The 18,271-nt window shown below is 46.6% G+C and overlaps 1 pseudogene; it reads right to left on the reverse strand.

The window, feature by feature from the left end:
• Nucleotides 1-6,121: 6,121 nt before the first annotated feature.
• LOC123862292 (putative ribosomal protein uL10-like) lies at nucleotides 6,122-7,018 on the reverse strand (annotated as a pseudogene).
• Nucleotides 7,019-18,271: the final 11,253 nt, after the last annotated feature.

Raw genomic sequence — 18,271 nt, forward strand, 5'->3', positions numbered from 1 at the left:
TTCAAAAAGGTGGTAATTTAATCATTGATAATTACAAAGGTCTTGTACACATCTTGTACACCAACCTAGGCCCACCAGTGTTTCAGGACTCTGTGAGTGAGCATTGCTGTTTTACACCTTAATTTGATCTACTTAATACCCCTCAGTTCTCTCTGATACCCATCTATATGGCTCAAGTTCACTGCTTCCCAGAGCCACCCCAGAATTTCTGTATTTGAGTATTTTAAGGGCAGCAGTCTGGTTGGAAGAAAAAGAGATCCAAGGATTTGTCGAAGCTGTGCTTGCACAGCAGACCCACTTTTTCACTTCGCATTTGGAGGCTGAGGGAGATTGGATCCCAGAGTACTGTTTCTGGGTGGTCCCCTCCTCTGCTTCAATAAGGGCCACATAACAATGGGCCTATATTCATATTTTCAAGGCTCATCCAAGTTCTCAACAAGCAATCGTTTTGCTATGACATTCACTGACTTCCTAAATATAGCACATGAAAATGGTCCTACATTTTAGCAGTGTTTGCCAACAGGACTTCTTTTTTTTTTTTTTTTTTTTAAGATTTTATTTATTTATTTGAGACAGAGCGAATGAGAGAGACAGAGAGCACATGAGAGGGGGGAGGGTCAGAGGGAGAAGCAGGCTCCCTGCCGAGCAGGGAGCCCGATGTGGGACTCGATCCAGGGACTCCAGGATCATGACCTGAGCCGAAGGCAGTCGCTTAACCAACTGAGCCACCCAGGCGCCCCAGGACTTCTTTCTTTGTGCTAAAAATAGAGATGATTTTAACTATGCCACTTTCAGATTCTCCTTTCAACTTATCTTTTCCTTCCAATGTGTTGTCATTTCTCTATTTGGAAATCATGACCGTGAAACCTCGAACATTTATGGGTTATGCAAACAGCTTCCCTTGGTGTATTTTTAATAGTCACTGCTCTTATTATTACCAGATGTCAAAATCCCAAATGATAACAGAGTGACAGATTTTAAGGGTAAGATTATTTGGGTAAGAGAAATGTGATATTTTTATTCTCTGAGAGATAGCAGGTGTCTGACCTGGGTTTATATCCAGGATGTCTTAGACAGGTTCCTTGATTTTGCCAACCTCTGTATCTTCACTGGTCAGAAAGTGTTGTGAATGTCTTCCTCATAGGGTTTTGGTGAGAAATGGGTGTGAGTTCATGTTGTACTAGTTTTCTACTGCTGTGTAACAAATTACCCTCCGCATTTGGCATCTTGAAACAACATTTATTATATTAGAGTTTCTGAGGGTTAGGGAATCATACAATGGCTCAGCTGGGTGGTTCTGGCTCAGACTTCCAAGACCACCTGGGTAGCTGTTGGCAGGAGGCTGCAATGCCTTACCACAGGGACCTATCTATGTGGCTTTTCCCAAAGGCAGAGATCAGAGAGATAGATAAAGACAGAGATAGCGGGGCACCTGGATGGCTCAATCAGTTAAGCATCTGCATTCGGCTCGGATCATGATCTCGGGGTCCTGGGATCAAGTCGTGTCGGGCTCCCTGCTCAGCGGAGAGTCTGCTTCTCCCTTTCCCTCTGCCCTGCTTGTACTCTCTCTCTCTCAAATAAATAAATAAAATCTTAAAAAAAAAAAAAAAAAAGCAGAGATACCAAGATGTAAGCTGCAGTCCTTTACAACCTAAGCTTGGTAGTGACATATCATCATGACTGCCATATTCCCCCTGTCACACTCACCGATCCTGATAGAGTATGAGAGAGGACTACATAAGGGTGAAAATAACAGGAGGCAGGGATCGTTGGAGGCCATCTTGGAAGCTGGCTACCACCTAAGCAGGGACACCTGGACACAACTTCAACAACCATTTATTGAGCAGTTATATGCAGGCTCTATTCTGAGCCCAGAGGGTAAGAGAGACATAGTCCTCACCCTCAAGGGCTTCCATTCTAGAAGCTCATAGTAAGTGCTTAAGAAGTAGGTTTCCCCTAATGAGAAAGAAACAAGAGTACTTTATAAAAAGAGACCTTGCCAATCAGAAGTACAGCCAACTACTTCTCACTTGGGAAAGTTGGGAAACCCTCCCCATATGTGTCAATTACAAGATGGAAGACTTTGCAGTGTTCAGTTTAGAAGCTGTGAATTTATAAGAAGAATCCTAGCTGAGGGGTGCCTGGGTAGCTCAGTTGGTTGGGGTCTGACTCTTGATTTCAGCTCAGGTCATGATCTCAGGGTCGTGAGATCGAGCCCTGTGTTGGGCTCCACGCTCAGCGTGGAGTCTGCTTGGGATTCTCTCTCTCCCTTACCTCTGCCCCTCTCCCTGCTTGCTCTCCCTCTCTCTCTCTCTCAATAAATAAAATTGTTTTTTTAAAAAAGAATCCCAGCTGAAGTAAAGACATCCATTATAATTATCTGTGAAAAAAAGGTATAATAAACACGCTGATTTTATCTACCATCGTGAAAAAGTGGTTATTTTCCAAAACGATTCTTTCAGACATTGGCTGCATCTCTAGGCACACTAATAAACAAGGTTCTAAAGTTATGGCATTCTTAGCTCCATGTGAAAGCAGCTAAGATGGGATCTCTGGCCATGGCTCATCTCCTGTCAATTTTGTTGATATTTAATATAATGTATATATAGACATGTATAGATTTTATGAGAAGGTAACTTTGAGTTTAACATCTTCTAGAATGCATTCTGACTGCTCCCAGTTTGTCCCAATTAGTGAGTTTTTACTCTCCTGATACTTTACTTGTGCTAAAATATTCAGATTTCAGGCTCTTAGAGGAGACATGTATGATTCATGGGATTAATGGCAAAGGAATATGCCTACATTATCAAATTAGACTTGCATTTTGCTAGCCTTCTTAATGCTGAAGTGAAGCTTGAGCTTTATACATAAATATTGAAGTCTTATTCTGAGCTTAATAAAACATGCATATCTTTCCAATATACTCATAGATAGAAATGAATACTAAAACATTTGTTGGTGCAGAGAGCCTGCAGGTGCCCAAGAGATACCATCCGAAGTCCCACTGGATGGCTGTCTTTCCCTGTAATGTCCTCAGCCAGACTTTCAGGGCACCTGAAGTCTCTGTGGTTTAGATCTTTGCTGAGCTTGCTATCCTTCACCAGTCCTGTAGAAGATGCAGGAGAGGAGACTGATAGCTCCTCTGATCTCATAGATTTAATGAAAGACACTTGTCCCATAGTCTCCTCCTCCATGAGAAAGGGTAGGGATTATGTCTGGTTATTCACAGATGTATTCTCAGTGCTTAGGAAATGGATTTCAAGTTATCGTCATTAGGATCCCTGAGAACTAATCATCACTTGGCCTCCAGGAGTCTCCATACTCACCTCACACACCATGAAACTGTAATGAGAGCCTTGGGGCCAGACCTTCCACAGTGCCCACATTGCTGCCTCCCTGCTTTGCTGGTGACCCTTTTCATTTCCAAGACCCTACCCCAGTTGTTCCCAATATTCAGCCCAAGATGAGAAAAATAAAAATGATGCAATGAGTTTTTCACAAAACTCAATGGAAAGGACTATTTATTCTGAAACTGATCTTTTCTTTTTTCGGTGTTAATATGTTTCCTCTTATATCAAGTGATGATAGTAGATAGTAATTTTTAAAAAAATGTCCCACTTGGCGGGGGTTCCTGGGTGGCTCAGTCGATTGAGTGTCTGCCTTCAGCTCGGGTCATGATCCCAGGGTCCTGGGATCGAGCCCCCACATCAGGCTCCTTGCTCAGTGGGGAGCCTGCTTCTCCCTCTCCCTCTCTGCTCCCACTGCTTGTGCTCTCTCACTCTCTCTATCAAATAAATAAATTACATCTTAAAAAAAAATAAATAGATGTCTCACCTAGCAACACAGAATAGTGGCAGTCCCATATGATGTCCCTATTGTTTTTTCTTAGATCTTGAATTCCAAAAGTCTGAGAACCATTGTCATACAAGACCTGTTCAATCCCCACTTCGTTCTTGAGGACATCCTGATCATTCAGGGCTTACTTTTCCTTTCTTTAAAAAAAGAGAGTTTGTGTATTTTCCCTCTAAAGTCATAAGTATATAGTGTAAGACAATCGGTGAATTTAAAAATGCATAAAGAAGAAAATAGACATTCTCTATAATCCCACTTCTTAGAGGAAGTAAATTTAATAGTCTGAAAGATGACTTTCTATTCTATTTGCTGAGTTTATCATTTAACTCTTTAAAACAAAAATGGAATTATTTTGCATAAGCTGTTTGGTAACTTCATGATACTCCATCCTTCCCCCTCCTGCTCCACAATTAAGTGCTGACTTGGCCCAACACGTACATGAATGAGTATTTAATCCTCACAACAACCCGATGAGGTGGGTACTGTTATTATTCCATCTTTGTAACTGAGGCTCAGAGAGGTTTTGGTACACACCCATTTCACAGACCTGCTAAATGCTAGAGCCTGGATTCTGACCAGGGGTGCCTGGCACTGGGGTTCAAACTATAAAACAGTGTGAATCAGTTCATTTCCATTATATGGATTTACCGCAATTTATTTAACCAGCCTTATACTTTTGTATAAGGCTCCTCTTTTTTTTTTTTTTTTTTTTTTTAGTTTTTGGTATTATAAATAAAGCTTCAGTGTACAACCTCAAGATTAAATCTTTATGTACATTATCTGTAAGTATTTCCCTGACTAGTTTCTAGCAGAAGGTATGCTGGGTCAAAGAGACTGCAGAGTTTTAAGTCTTTGGCAAGTTTTGCAAAATTGCATTTCAGATTGTTGTGCCGTTTCAGAATGTTGTACCCCTTGACACTCCTTCCAACAGGCTATGATAGGGCCAGTTTTTTTGCCAATACTGGGAATTTTGGGGTTTTTGATTTTTAAATCTTTGCCAATGTGAGAGGCCAAAAATGATTACTCATAATGCTTTAATTTGCTTTTCTTTTGTTACCAATGTGGTGGGTACATTCTAAGGTTACCCCCAATGATCCAAACCCTGTATAATCCCCTACCCTTGAATGTCTATGATTTGTTTCTAACAAGTATAGCAAAAGTGAATGGATTTTGCAGATGTAATTGAAGTTCTAATCAGTTGATTTGGGGTTCATGAAAAGTAAGTAGGCCTTACTTAATTAGGTGAACCCTTTAAAAGGGCCCCCTCAAGGGGCACCTGGGTGGCTTAGCCAGTTAAGCGTCTGACTTCAGCTCAGGTCATGATCTTGGGGTCCTGGGATCAAGCCCCTCAACGGGCTCCCTGCTCAGCGGGGAGTCTGCTTCTCCCTCTCGCTCTCCCTTTCCCCCTGCTTGTGCTCTCTCTCCCTCTCAAATAAATAAATAAAAACCTTAAAAAAAAAAGTCCCCCCCCAAAAAAAGTCCCCATCAAGTTGGAAACTCAACTCAGCAGAATCTCTCTCTTTCTCTCTCTCTCTCGCTCGCTCGCTCTCCCTTGCTGCTGCTGCTGATTTTGAAGAAGCAAGCTGTCATGACATAATGTTGCAAGTAAATGAATTCTACCACCAGTCTGGGAGCTTGGAAGATTATCTTTCCTAGTCAAGCCTCATATGAGAATGCAGCCCAGCCAACACCTTCATTTCAGCTTTGTAAGACCCTGAGCAGAGAACCCAATTAAGCCATGTCCAGAATTCTGAGTTACAGAAACTGGGAGACAATAAATGGGTGTTACTTTAAGCTACTGAGTTTATGGTGCAACAATAATTTTTTCATGTGTAATTGATAATGCTTTCTTCTTCTTTCCAGTGCATTTTTCTGTTAGCATTCATCACTTTCTTATTTAAGTCATTAATACATTAAACCTTTTTTTTGTTTGAAGATTTTATTTATTTATTTGACAGACAGAGAGACACAGCGAGAGAGGGAACACAAGCAGGGGGAGTGGGAGAGGGATAAGCAGGCTTCCTGCGGAGAAGGGAGCCCGATGCTGGGCTCGATCCCAGGACTCTGGGATCATGACCTGAGCCGAAGGCAGATGCTTAATGACTGGGCCACCCAGACACCCCATTAAACCTCTTTTTGTAAGGTTATCAACCCATTTGTCTGTCATAAATAATAAACAGCAATAAACATTGCTTTTTTTTGTAAGAGAAGTAAGCCTACATTTCCTTGTTTCACAAATAAAGTTAGCTGAATTGGTTGCTTTTGGTGATTAGTCTAAGAGACCAAATCCCATATCCTCATTGGACTCCTCCAACTCTGCCTTTGCTTCAACTTTGGCTGGGGCTGTGGCCACAGATGCAGATGGATCAGCCAAGAAGGCCATGACCGTTTTCAGCAAGTGGGAAGGTGTCATCAGCCTTCACAGACAAAGCCAGGACCCGCTTGTATCCATTGATGGTAGAATGGGGCACTGATGCAGTAGTGGGGTAACCTAGCTGCAGACAGATGTGGCAACACGCACACCCTCTGGGAAGTGAAAATGCAGTTTCCCCTGTCGTGTCAAGCACTTCAGGGGTGTAGATGCTGCCCTTGCCAAACACCTGCTAGATGATCAGCCCAAAGCCCCAAGGAGAAGGGGGAGAGGTTCAGCATGCTCAGCAATGTGGCTTCACTGGCTCCCACTTTGTCTCCAGTCTCAAGCAGCTGCACATCACTCAGGAGTTCAATGGTGCCCCTGGAGATTTTAGTGGTGATGCCGAAAGCTTGGAAGAAGGAGGTCTTCTCGGGCCCCAGACCAGTGTCCTGAGCTGGCACAGCGACTTCACAGGGGGCTATGGCGCCAGCACGGGCGGCAGCTGGCACCTTATTGGCCAGCAGCATGTCCCTGATCCCAGTGAAGTCCTCCTTGGTGACACAAAACCCATATTCCCCCAGTTATGAGGCAACAGGTTCTCCAGAGCTGGGTTGTTCTCCAGATGCCCTTGGATGGCCTTGTTCTTGCCCATCAGCACCACAGCCTTCCCGTGGAGGGACGTGCGGATCTGCTGCATCTGCTTGGAATCCATGTTGTCTGCTCCCACGTGAAGCATTTTGGATAATCACCCAAGAGTTGGATGATCTTAAGGAAGCAGCTGGACTTCCAGGTCACCCTGTCTTCCCTGGGCATCATGGTGGTGTGTCAGGGATTGCCATGCAGGGTTTAAAGACGATGCCACCCTCATGGGGATGCCTGGAAAGCACAACAGTCATTGCACTTTTATGCGGTCAAACTCATTGGTCTTTCCCGTCTGGGGTCTACCTTCCTTGTGCCACTTGGAAGGCCCATCCTCATCCCAAGGTTACAGGAAGAGTCACGTATATTTTTGTCTAGTGCCTTTGTGGTTTTATCATTACATTTAAATCTTTAATCCATCTGAAGAAGGTTTTGGTAAATGGTGGGGTGCAGAGAGGTCTGACTTTAAATTTTTTCAAATGCACCAGTAATATATACTGAATCATTGCTTGCTTTTCCATTGAATTCCTATCAAACCAAAAGTCTGATTTTTGGCCTTTTCAATGTTACATTAAATCTGCCAAGTTCTGAGCGCCTGGGTGGCTCAGTCGTTAAGTGTCTGCCTTCAGCTCAGGTCATGATCCCAGGGCCCTGGGATCGAGTCCCACATCGGGCTCCCTCCTCGGCGGGAAACCTGCTCTCCCTCTCCCACTCCCATTGCTTGTGTTCCCTCTCTCTCTGTGTCTCTCTCTGTCAAATAAATAAATAAAATCTTTAAAAAAAAATAAAAATAAAAAAATAAATCTACCAAGTTCTGCTTTAGTATCAAACTATTTTCATTATTAGAACTTTATACTGCATTTGAATATCTAATAGGGAAAAGCACCGTTCATTTCTCTTCTTTTAGAAACTGTCCTCACTAATTCTCACACATTTCTTTTTTCATTTTATCTTTTGAATTATTATGTCAAATTCCACTGGCATTTTAATTATATTTGTGGTATACCAAATTACATTTATGGATTTATACATTTATAGATAAATTGGAGGAAAACTGTTGTCATATATATATAATTCTATACTGGAACATATTTTGGTACTCCATGTGTTTTTTGTTTTACATGGCCCTAGTCAAGAAAGTTTTCTTCATATAGACTTTTTACATTTCTTGTTGACTTAATGATAGGATTTTAAATGTTTTCTTTTTTTTCTTTTTTATTTGAGAGAAAGAATGAGAGAGAGAGAGAGAGAGAGAGAGAGAGAGAGAGCATGAGATGGGGGAGGGTCAGAGGGAGAAGCAGACTCCCTGCCAAGCAGGGAGCCCGATGCGGGACTCAATCCCGGGACTCCAGGATCATGACCTGAGCCGAAGGCAGTCGCCTAACCAACTGAGCCACCCAGGCGCCCAATGTTTTCATTTAAAATATGTTAATTGTAGTATATTTTTAAAAGATTTTATTTGTTTATTTGAGGGAGAGAGAGCACAAGCAGGTGGAGCAGCAGGCAGAGGGAGAGGGAGAAGCAGACTCTCCACTGAGCAGGGAGCCCAACTCAGGACTCGATCCCAGGACCCGGGGATCACGACCTGAGCCGAAGGCAGACGCTTAACCAACTGAGCCACCCAGGCACCCCTAACTGTACTATATTTTTATAATTGTTTATTGCTAGGTTATAGGAAAGATATTTATTTACTTAATTATGCAACCATAAATTAGCAAAAGTTTGGCAAAAATCAATGAAAGTATTCTATAAGAATCAATTGGCTATGTGGAATTTACAATTACCATACAATTACGTATTTACAATCACAATTACCATTACAATTTACAATTCAAATTACAATGTACAATTACAATACAATTGCATATTTTATTATTATTTGTAAATTATTTGCTATACTTCCTTCGTATCAATAAATTTATAATGAACATATATGTATGTATATAAGTTCTTTCCTAAAGAGCCAGTTCTTAAGCATTTATCAGCACCCACTAGTGGGCTATATGTGCCCATGCTGATTAGTCTAAGCCAACATGGAAATCCCTAATTCCTTGTCAGTGATTGGTTCAGGAAGGGGCAGATCTAAGACAGTGTGGGTCAATAGAACAGAAAACAGGTTTTCTGGGGGATTCTGAAAAGAAGCTTCCTTGCTCTCCCTGGACACAGACAGGAGGCATATGGTCCCAAGTATTTTGGCAGCCATTGTGTGAACATAAGAATCACCCTCAGAATGAAGCTGAGTCTGTCAACAGTAGAGCAGGGAACCAGAAAGAACCTGCTGATGACACCTCAGACCCCAGGCTCATCTAACCATACAGTCTGCCCTACCTCTGGGCTTGTTGTTTGAGCCAGCTCATTTCCTGTTTATACCACTTTTCGCTAGGCTTTCCATTAGCCCAGAGCACCCTGCTGATGCACGAGGAATGAAGGAGATCGATGAAGCGCCATCCATAGGGCATAGCTTCTCAACCGATGACAGCACCTTCCCTCCCTCCACTCTCCCCAGACCATCCTTCCCTGCACCCGGGGCATATGAGCAGCCCAGCCTCTGCCCCTGGCACTCTCCCTCCTCACTCATGAGCCACACTGGAAGCTTCTCTCCTTTAAAGCTCAAATCCCACCACCTTCGTGAAACTTGTCTAGTTCAAAGGGAATTCTCCTTCACGCTCGGCTTGAATGAGCCTCACCACGTATTGCTTTCTGTGGATGCCTGTGCTCTCCTGAGGCTGGGTCCCTCTTCTCAACTAGAGCAAAATCCTCTGGGGCCAAGACCACTCTGTATGCATCCGTTGGCCTTTTCTACTGCCTGGCTCAACCTCTTGCTCCTTGTAATGTTCAGTCAGTATTTGATGAGGAAACTACCGGCCTTTAATCTCTTCTCCTCCTTGCTTTTTATAAGCTGTGGGCACCAGGATTCAGCTGAATGAGAGTCCGACAACAGCAAGAGGAGTGTGATTTTGTTTTGAAGGTCTTTACAAGTATAAGGCATGTCTAAAGTGGCTATAAATAATTTCTATTGTCCATAACTCAAGCTGATCAAAATAGACCTCGTCACCGTGATGCGGCAAAATCTGGTACAAGCTGCTTTTCTGCTGCCTCCAAACCAATTATACATTTGGAGCAGATGAAAATCTGACCAGATTCCCCATGAATCGGATTAATGCCCCATCCACAATCACATTAATCACAATCTGTCTATGATTAGACATCGGATAATCCCACTGGACAAAAGGTGACAACCCAGATTCTATTATCTCATTTATTGTCTATTTTTGGAATTTGCTAGTAACTGTAGCCTTCAGAAGATGTTTTCCAGTAAAAGAGGATCGTCTGTGCATTTTTTTTTTTGAAAAATTGTTGCTTGATGGACTTCGATTGTAGCCAAACATTTGGTGTCATTTATAATTCCTATTTTATTTTAAGGTGATAAAGAGACAAAATAGGGCATGAATATTTGGTCCTTGTTAGGAGAAAAAACATACATATTTAGCATCTTATGAATGTGTGTTGGAAAGACTAAAAGACGTCCTTTAAAACCTTTAACGGGCACCTGGGTGGCTCCATCGGTTAAGCATCCGACTCTCAGCTCAGGTCTTGATCTCAGGGTCATGAGTTTAAGCCCCACGTTGGGCTCAACAATGGTCGTGGAGCCTACTTAAAAAAAACAAAACACCAAAAAACTTTTTTTTTTTTAAAGATTTTATTTATTTATTTGACAGAGAGAGACACAGCGAGAGAGGGAACACAAGCAGGGGGAGTGGGAGAGGGAGAAGCAGGCTCCCCTCAGAGCAGGGAGCCCGATGCGGGACTCGATCCCAGGACCCTGGGATCATGACCTGAGCTGAAGGCAGTCGCTTAACCAACTGAGCCACCCAGGCGCCCCACCAAAAAACTTTTAAAAGACTATGACTATAGCTTTATGAAGAGGCATCCTCACATTTGAGGACATACGATAAATCATTATCCATTTGTCTGAGTCTCATAAAAGGGAAGCATCTCTGATTGGTTAGGGGACTGTAACTGGACCCCAAAGTCTGCAAAACCTAAACCCACACACATCTGTGCCGGATGGTGGAGCTAATGACAATATTTAGTTTTTCTGCTGGGGAAATCCATTGAAAAATAAGCATCACTAATGTTCAAATGAAGCAGATAGCTGACAGTTCCTCTCATTTGAATCTAGAAATACTACTAACGAGAAATACAAAGACCACGTGAGTCAGGGTGATTCTGAGTCCATGCCTGCATTCCCTGACTTCAAGGCTGGCCCAGATAGCACAGCAGAGAAAACCTTAAGTCTCCTTCCACCCCAGAAAGATACAATTCACAATGCAAAATTGGTCCCCATGATGCTGGGGTCTGAATCTTAACCCAGATTTTCAGAATGTTTTTTCAATATCTTTAACAAGTAAGTTACAAATAAGTGGTATTCTTTTCCTCTTGCCTCAGGATTACATATAGAAATTCTTCTCTTTACCCCATGTGATTGGTTGAGATTAATTGATCACCATCCACCCCTCCCCCAGACCAGCCTTCCTCCTGACCTGCCTGTTTCTAAAGAGAGAGAGGGGCCAGCCCAAAGTCCACAGGCATGTCTTCTTGCCTCACACCCTGCCCCCACACCCCCCTGATTTATGTCCTCGTTACTTCTTGGCTCACTTGACTCATCCGTGTGTTAATCTTTCCACAGAACAGCTCTGTTCATGCCATGTTCCCATCCGAATCTCTTCACACTACAACAGGATCACAGAAATTCTCCTCTGTCAGGGGAATGCCGTCAGAGTTCCTCAGCCTGGCGTGTGAGGCTTCCCACGGTGGAACCCAAACTTCTCGTTCAGTCTTTTGCTTGGCTGCCTCCTCTGTGACAGTCCAGCCACATGCACCTGTGGTGTGGCTGTGGCTTTGCTCGTGCCCCTGCCCACGTTCGGTCCTCACTCCAGCCTCTCCCCACTGTCCACATTTCCCCCCAAATGCGCTTGACTCACATATCTCCTTCCTCTGTCTACAAAACCATTCCCTCCTCCTCCTCCTTCTCGGCCTGGAAGAATCATACTCATCCCACAGGGCTCAGACGAGATGCCGTGGCCTCCAGGAAGTCTTTCCAGCCCCCACTGCTGCCCTCCCCACCCTGCTGATTCCAAGTCAAAGGTGAGCAAAGCCGGACTCTAGGTAAAGTGGCAAGGACAGATTCTAATCAGCAATATACTATAGTACCAGGGCCAAGAGTCCCATGTGAACTGGACTCAACTTTGACTTGTACAGAGGTGACCAGGTGTTTTAAAGGGAGAATGAGGGAATAGGAAGGGAGGAAACGGGGGTTGGTTCATGAGAAACCCACCTGGGTTTGCTAGTTGGTGCTTATCCAAGGTGGGTTCCTCCCCTCCGCAGTGGCTGGGAGACAGGGGCCCTATCTTCAGATGTTGACAGGAACAAACGGTAAATTCTCTTGACAGCCTTGAGTTTTCTGAGGAAGGCACTTGGGTGGGGGGGCAGGGTGGTCCTATGGATGCAGCCTTGAGCTGCTAGAAACCATGTTAGTGTTTTGTTCAAGGTTGAGGCCTCGTGGAGAAAGGGCTCAGAGGAGCCTGGCTAGAGTTTGGTCAAAGGAGAGAATCGTCTCCTACCATTATTTTCCTCTCTTCTCTACTGTGTTACCTGCTTCAGTGAAGGACAGCCTGTCCATCCAGGGCCCCAACCTGAAGCCTAGCCCATGTGGCAGGAGGCTGGCCTCTCAGCAAAACAACCATCCAATCCTGCTTTGGTGAATCTATTCCCTGTGGAGCTGTCTCTCCTTCATTGCTTTCCTCCCTTTCTTCCTCATGTTACCCATTACCTGGATCTCAGCAAGGGAAGGAATCATTCTAGGTGGAAACGGAGCACTGGAAGGGAGGCCCAGTGAGGCTGTAGGCTGGCAGAAGACAGCCCGGAACACCAGTGCGCCCGGCCAGAGGCTCAGAAGCACTCCCAGGCTGTGCCAAGTTGGCGAGGACTCCCCCTCCTGGAGAGATAGGAAAAATGCAGCTTTCCCCCAAAACACCAGGCACAGCTCCTTCCCATGGCCCCCTCCAGTCCCAAAATCCAGGGTTAGCAGTTGTCCCTAAAGCTATCTTCAGGGTGCTATTTGGAAAGAAACAAAAGGCTGGGGCAGAGGGAGAGGGAGAAGCACACTCCCTGCCAAGCAGGGAGCCTGATGCGGGGCTCTATCCCAGGACCCCAGGATCATGACCTGAGCCGAAGGCAGATGTTCAACTGATTGAGCCACCCAGGCACCCTGACCATGGGTTTCTTAATAGAGAATGACTTCAACACATGTCCACTGTAAACAAAGTAACAAACGAACAAACAAGACCATTCCCATATGGATAGACTCAGTAGCACAAGTTTGCAACTAGTCTCACTGATCAGTGAGGGTGTGGGTTTGAGTTTCAGTCCCACCTCTTACTGGTTGTATTAACATGTGAAGTTATTGATTTCTTCATTTCTGAGCTGCTGAATGGTGAATATAAGACCTACCTAACTTTGGGGCACCTGGGTGGCCCAGTCAGTTAAGCATCTGCCTTCTTCTATAAATAAAATCTTAAAAAAAATGTTTAAGACCTACCTACCTTCGAGGCAGGGCTGGCTTCACAGGTGTGCGACCTCTGCATTAAATGAGATGGTCTGCAATTGCTTAGCCCAGGACCCAGCCTGCAGCAGGTGCTCAATGGGGGTTAGGGAAGAGGGACCAGGCTCGGGAGGGAGAGGGGACCCAGTGGCACCATGCCATGGGGTTCCCGTGTGCTCAAAGGGACTCAGTGGGAGGCAGGCAAGAGAGGCTGGGCCAAGAGCACAGGTTTGGATGTCAGGAGGCCTAGAATCTTGTCAAGTTTCTGCCGTTTCTCAGGTCTTAGTTGCTTTCTCTGAAGCATGGTGCCAAAATCCCACACCAAAACCCCCACTCTCAGAGCTGTATGGTGGGTGAGGACGTGAATGCTGAGGCCCTCCTTGGCCTCTTCTCTACAACATCACCAATTGCCTTGGGAGAAAAGTAGAGGACTCTGGGCATGGGGCTGGCCCTCAGAGGGACAATGGCAGAACCCCATCCCCAGGGATGCCAGCAGGGAGAGCCCTGGCTTCTGGCTCTATCTCTGTCACTTACCTGCTGGATGCAAGGTCACTGAGCTTCAGTTTCCTTGCTGATACTCATGGTAAAGATTAATGCTCCTTCCACAAGCATCAACTTCCTTTGTGTAGGGGGGCATCGTGCCTGTGGCATCCGCTTTGTAAGTGATCGGGAGGCAAGATGGTGCAGTGACTCCCTAAGCAGGATCTGGAGGCAGAGAGGCTGGTTCATAGGCTCCACCAGCTTTGTCACCTGGGACAAATTACTTAACCTCTCCGAGCCTCAGTTTCCTCATCTGTGAAGTAGGGATAATTCCAACAATAGTAACTTCTTTCCAGAATTGTTGTGAGGATAAGGGCAGTCATGCGTGTGAAGGTGGCCCCAAGCAAGAGGCCAGTATGTTAGCCATCATGGTGACAATACTGAAGATGTAGCTTATTCCCAGTATTCCTCCGCACATACGTGACTCCAGGAAAACAAGGAGACAAAACATCTTTGTGCCAGTGAAGGTCTCCCAAGCAGGTAAGGATGGGAAGGCAGTTAGTGGGGAAGGAAGTCCAGTGTGGGTGTGCGTGTTATGCATGTGCTTGCGTGTGTGCAGGTGTCGGAGCCGTCCGGGCCCCCCAAGTGGATCTAGCCTTGCACAGATGGGCAGGGAGAGGAACACCTTCTGTGGTGGTCAGTTTCTTCTCTGTCAAACACAGTCCCAGAAGAGACAGTCTCTAGAGGCTCATCCAGCTTTCTCGTTCTAGAATTGTAGAAGGAAGAGAAAGGATGGGAGGACTAAGCAAAACTGTAAAATAATAAAAGTCGGCTTTTTTTGTTTTGTTTTGATTTTAGCGATCCGGCCTGCTTTGGTGACAACCCCTCCCCACCCCCACCCCTAGCTCTGGGGCCCTCAGGTCTCGTTCCCAGGGTAAGAGCCACTATCACTGGAGTGTGAATGACCACCTGTATTCTGTTCTTTCTCAAGGGTCTTTGCACAGTAAGTGGATCTTTCAGTGGAACTGTGAACAGAGTTTTAGGCAGCAGTGATGGGGTGTGGAGATTTGGGGAGAAGAAATTCGGGGAGACTTCTCTGTGCTTCTGAAATCTTCCCAGGAAGGGAGTCATAGTTGGGGCTAGTTTTATGGGATAACACAGAGCTATAGAGCTCAAGCTCTATTCCTACTAAGTGAGAACAGTGCTCCAGAGCCCAGCAAAGGAGGCACCCAGGTCTCCTGCGTGCAGTAGCCTGGGATGTGCAGAGCAGTGTGGCCCCTGCCTCTTCCAGAAGGGCACCCTGGGAGCGGCCAGGAGGCAGAGAAACTGGGCAGGGCCAGATCAATGGTGCCCTGTGACTGTCCCAGTGGAAGAGGTTTCTCTCCTCTCACACCAGCACTGGTCTCCCAGGGGGCTGTGTCCCAGGAGATGCACACTGGGGGATCTTCAAACAGGCTGCTGGTTTTACAGCTCCAGAGAGGTGGGTGGAGGGGGGTGAGTGGTGGAACCACAGTGAAAGCAGCAAGGCAGATGGAACCAGGCTGACCTGGCTGTGCATGCCAGCCCCAACTTAGCCTGTGACTGGACGCGGTTGTGTCTGCTCAGGAAGCCTCAGTTTCCTTGGGGATTGGATGAGTTTAATATTACCCACCTCATAACATCGCTGTAAAGTCCTTGTGGGCTAATAACAGGGAATTTGCACTTGGTAGGGGCTGAACAAATATGAATTCTTGACTTGGCTTCCTGGCATCCCAGGAGAGGTGACTATGCCGCCTCTCCCCTTAAAATGGTCACAAAGATGGTTTTTTTCCTCTGGGTGATGATGAATTTCTCCTCTTGGCAGAAGAGGGTTAAAGTTGAGGCCTAAGATTCTGCTGGAGCTATCCATCCTCTCCTGGTTGACCTTCATCTTTGAGTTATTGATTATTCCCTTGTTCCTGGCCAGGTGCTGGAAGTCAGGCCAGGCTTCGGTGGCCTGAGGGAGAAGCTAATGGTCCAGGCACACAGCCTAGCTCACCAGTATGCTCACCTTGGCCCCCCATTACAGGGCTGTGCACCCAGATACACAGACATCACGTGTATACAAACTCTATACTCAGGCCACGCTTTTTGGTTGTCTGCCCCGCAGTAGACCCACAGGGAGCAAACACACACTGAGATACACACAGGAATCTCCAGATGATACACACACAGACACATGTAGACCTCCCTCCACATCCACACACAGGGGTCCGTCCCCACAGGAAGGACGCAGCATACATAGAGGCTGACAACACAAGGCCACAGCCAGTAACAATAATGACCATAGTTAAACATATTGCACACTTACTATATGCCGAGTATTCTTCTAAGCCTTTCCCAGAGAATCGTTTTAATTCTTACAGTTAGTAGAGATAGCTATTATTTTATCCCTTATTTCACAGATGAGGGAACTGAGGGACAGAAAAGTAAAACAAGAGGCCTTAGGTCACAGAGTGGCCTGGCTCAGACGCAAGCACAGATTGCCTTCCCCCTCGCTCCTCAACCTCATTTATTTACAAAGACACAGCCTCAGCATTGCCCCTCCCCCGCCCCCCCAGACCTGCTCCACACACACTCAGGGTGGGCGCCCTTTGGGAACTAGGAGGCAAAGACGCAAGACCTGGCTTGGCACAGCGAATTCAGACCGGGGACAGGACCACGTTTCAAAGGTAGTGGCGTGATCAGAAGCCTTGCGGGACGACGACGGGACAGCCAGCGTGAAGCGCTAGACACAGCGCTGGCTGCGGTTGGGCGTTCACGGGCTGTGCGGTGGATCGTCGTCGGGCAGGGGGCTTAGCGTGCATGGAGGGCCTAGCCCGGGCTCCCCGCAAAGTCTCTCCCTTGGCTGCACCCATTTCCCGGAGAGCAGCCTAGAAGCTCGAGGACAAACAGCCTTAGATTTTTAGTAGAAGGGCCGCCGCGCTCCACCGCGCCCTCAGGCCGACCGGCCCGCAGGGACCTGGGCAGGGGTCTGGGGTTCCAGTGGAGACATTGTACCCGCAGGCGCGCACCGCGTCCCGCCCAGGCACGCACCAAGTTCTTGGTACACCTTTCAACGGGAAAACAACAGCCATCATGGTTAGATACATGTTATTTATAATTCATGGGCTAGTCTTTGAACCCTTTCAAACAAAACCCACAGCGATTTCTTTGAAAGAAAAAAATGGTTGCACTCTGCTCAGAAGTCTTGGGTTTTCTAAGGACCCACGAGCCGCTGCACAGATAGAAAATTACCCCGCGCACCACATTTGTTTCTGATTATTTGCGTTGCAGTTAGTTCGTGAAATGAAACAGAAGAGTTGATAAAAATCGCTTATTTGGGAAGTAGGACACACATTCGACCCCAGCACTGTTCCTAGAAGGAGCTGAGCTATTCGGGTAGGGGAAAGATGAGGGGAGTCCGTATCAAATTAACCTCCCTCTCCCTGCCCAAGTCTCGAATCAGGATCCGATGAGCGTCTTCGGATTTTGCGTTCTGGCGCTACCCACCTAATGCTCCAACTTGGATAAGTTTTCCACGGGGGGTGGGGGTGGGGGGGGGTGGGAGGTAGGAGGGGATAGGGAAGGGGAAGTCCAAAAAGAATTTATCCAAACCTCCAGTGGTCGTTCTCTAACTTCTCTCTCTGCCTTGGACCCTGAGGACAAAGGCGCACGAGAAGAGAAAGGTGACCGGCTGGACGGTGATGGTTGTATCCAAATAGACCGCCCTTTCCACCCAGTTCCAAAACAGTGGGTTTTTATTTTTATTTATTTTTTTATTTGTGAAAGAAGGGAGCATTTAAAGGAGAGGCCTCTCCCTGCCTACACTCCTCAGGTATCCATCACCCCGCTCGGGCACGCCTGGGGAGACCGTCCGGCAAGTCCAAGAGGAAGCTCAGAGCTGCGATGGCCACGGAGCCCGCTTGGCGGTGACGCAAGGTCCAGCAGGGATAGCCCGACCGGGGGTAAGGGAGAGGATCCTTGTAGATTTCGGACGAGGGGGCTGCGCTCCATTGTTTACTCCGGACCAATCAGGGTTTGCCTATTTCCTTGCAGCCAATCCCCCGTCACCCTCGCCTTCCTCCCAAGCCACCCCGCCCAACAGCCCCCAGGTCCCCATTACCTCCCCCGCATCCCCCCGCGGTTCTGGGGAAGCTTCGTGACGCCACAGGTCCCGCCCCCAGCTCCGGCCCCGGGCGAGTGCGTGCTGACGTCATGCTGCGTGCGGGCCGGTGCGGAATCGCTCCTTCAACTCAGCGGGGCAGGAGGAGTTAGTTACCAAAGAGCCGAGGCTGGGCGCGCGACCCTCGTCCTTCTGCCCCTGGCCGCACACTTTGCGCACA

Source organism: Mirounga angustirostris, unplaced genomic scaffold (assembly GCF_029215605.1).
Source record: "Mirounga angustirostris isolate CCGP_5_RB_7025 unplaced genomic scaffold, mMirAng1.0.hap1 SCAF_9, whole genome shotgun sequence".
Lineage (NCBI taxonomy): Eukaryota > Metazoa > Chordata > Mammalia > Carnivora > Phocidae > Mirounga > Mirounga angustirostris.